The sequence below is a fragment of the Odontomachus brunneus genome, unplaced genomic scaffold (assembly GCF_010583005.1).
Source record: "Odontomachus brunneus isolate Ranch 3 - 2012 unplaced genomic scaffold, Obru_v1 Obru_scaffold_170, whole genome shotgun sequence".
Taxonomy (NCBI): Eukaryota; Metazoa; Arthropoda; class Insecta; order Hymenoptera; family Formicidae; genus Odontomachus; species Odontomachus brunneus.
Window position 1 is genome coordinate 468662 of NW_022639620.1, and position 3076 is coordinate 471737.

Sequence of the window (3076 nt, forward strand, 5' to 3'; positions counted from 1 at the left end):
CTATTCTATAAGCACTATTGATGTGAAACATTACTGCATTTGAAATACAAGTAACAAAAATAACTAGTAAATAAGTAAAAAATATTATAATTAAATATGATTAAACCCGCGCAGTAAAACTTACGTATACGCAACTATTTCAAAAATAGGAGTTCTGTTTTTACATATTATTCCAAATAATTACGTTGGAATGTGATCTATAATAATTATTTCTAAGCTCATATCATAATAGATGCCTCTGGTTTCAGCTATTATTGTAAGCAGTTAATTATGTTACAATATACATTTAACAATATTTATGATTCACTACCTCAAATCAGAATACATACTTCAACGGTTTTATTCTGACGGTTGTACATATCCGTTAAACATATTAATTACATTGCAATATGGATCTACAATATTTTTTTTTTTTATTATTACGCAGCTTTCGTCACAATTGACGCCTCTGCTTTTATATATTCCAATCACATTGCAATATTCATGTACAATATTTTTTATTGCAGCTCACGTCTGAATTGATGCCTCTGGCTTTATGTTTTATGGAAAAAAATTACATTACATATAATTCCTTTGCTCCATACGATGAATTCTTCATATATCATTTCCTCCGTCCATCATATATCATTTTCACACGTCCGAGCTTTCTGCATAGTTTGTTGTGGAACTGTCAAAACTGTCAAATGTCCCCTGATTATACACTTGGGTTGTGTTCTCATCTACACTGCGAGTACAGAATATCTATAGTCCATGTCGTATAGTACTCATAGAGTAACTATGTGCTCTAGCACTGTTGCCTTTCATTTCTTTCTTATGAAACATTTATTTGAAATAACATGTACTGAAATTTTTATATAAAATTAAAGAAAAATACATAAGAATATATAAGAATAATAAATCTAATAAAATAAACAAAAAAGAGATATTTTGAAACAGAAAATCTAAAATATTTTATATGTTATTAATTATGATATAATATATGACAATACGCAAACAGCGCAATGTTCAAAATGGGATTATAGAACGTCTTTAAAACATCTTTAAGACAAATTTATAAGATATCTTAAAGATGTCTTAAAAATGTCTTAAATATATATATATATATATATACCCAGATAGCCAAACCTGCGCGAACAGATTTCGAATAGAGCTTACTATCAACTTTTGATGGCAAATAAATAACAAATTTGATGCAGGATTTGTTATATCAAATCTTGCTGCCAAATTGCCGCTAGATATGCGGCAGAGCTGGTTGTCGGATAATTGCTGCAGATTTGCAGCAAAAACCGCGCAGAGCTTGTAGCGATTTGACGGCAGATTGGCGGTAGAAACCGCGCAGATCTTGCTGCGCTACAAATTTGGCACCAATTGCCCGACAGCAAGATCTGTCGCCAAAACCGTAGCCTAATGTAGGCACAAATGGCTATGGTTTTGCTGTGGGTTTTTTATTAAATTTGCTGCCAATCTGCGCGCAGTCTGTGCTCAATTTGCTTACTAGGTATATATATATATATATATATATATATATATATATATATAATTGGCAATTATGAGTGAAAATAAGGGACTGTCCCACATGCACACAGACCCAATTGCATATCACCAAGCTCTACGTTATCTAGTGAATTACTAATTCACTAGATGAAACAGCACTTTTTGCTGATGTGCAATTGAGTCTGTGTGCCTGTGGACCTCACCTTGTAAGAAATTGACGAATCACAATAAAATATAAGGAAAATAATCGATTGTGATTAGTCAATTTCTTAGGCCTGGTTGCACCAACATTATTTTAGCTTTAAGCGAAACTTAATATATCTATCTTTATCTTTCTTTCTATAAAAATGAAGATAGACATATATTTGTGTCACTTAAAACTAAAATAACATTGATGCAACCGGGCCTTATAGCTTCAGTCTTAAAACTGAAGTTTTATGATTTAAGTTCTCATTGGTCTTACATCGGTTTACATCGTGCACTTGATACGAGTACTAAATAGTAACTTTGTATTAAATAATTTTATATTGACAATGCATATCAACGACAACACATAAAATCGATATAATATGTCTTCTTGATAAGTATTATATCAGCTTAATATACCATTGTTTATATACATCGTCGATATTAAGATTATGTAATAGAAAATTAGTATTTAGTACGCGTATCAAGTGCACCATGTAAAGCAGGCCAATGATGAGGAATCCCATTCCATTTCACGCTGTGAACGTTTCGAAGCGCCGCATAAGCCAATCAGTTGCACTGAAATTCTAAACGGATCGCTTTGCAGATACACGTCAGCACACGTACGACCAAATCGTATTTTTCACTAATTTTTTTTATGTAGCCTCTCAAATCGTAATCTGATGGCCTCGTAATGTTCACAAATGTCTCCTGCGTGCAAAATAACTTTAATTTTGTCTGTCATTGCTGTTCTATACACTAACTCTTATAGAAATATCATACTAAAAATCATTGATAATTACTTATTATCCAGTATTTTTAATACTGAAAATAAGTAATTATCAATGATTCTTAGTATGATATTTCTATAAGGGAATTGCATAGATCGCAGTTAGTAGAATAAAATGCTATCTTATAACTTGTATAGTGTATATTGGCTTGGTTTACATCGTGCTCTTGATACGCGTACTATATAGTAACTTTCTATTAAATAATCTTAATATTGACAATGCATATCAACGACGACGTATTCAATCGATAGAATAAATCATGCTTAATTATGTATGAAATTTGTCCATACATAATTATGTATAATTATATATAATCATATAAAATTATATATATTTATACACAATTATGTATAACAATATGTATAATTTTATATAAATCTATGCGTAAATATGTAAAATTATATATGAATTTATATATTAGGTGGTAAACTTAGTTCCTACGGCTCATAGTTAGATGACGTTAGTTGTAGGTGTAATTTATTTTGACATCTGAAACTGGCTGCATTTTAGAGGTTAGACATTTGTCAATAAAATTCAGTGCGAAGAGATTCATTTAAGCGAGCAGTGCTATTTTTTCTTTTGATTAAATATGGAACGTGATAAGT

The 3076-nt window shown here is 30.8% G+C and overlaps 1 protein-coding gene across 2 annotated transcripts in view; it reads right to left on the reverse strand.

Annotated features, from left to right (window-relative positions):
• Positions 1-3076, reverse strand: part of LOC116851263 (1,5-anhydro-D-fructose reductase) — a 254733-nt gene that overhangs the window by 205165 nt on the left and 46492 nt on the right. The gene's annotated exons all lie outside the window — the stretch shown is intronic.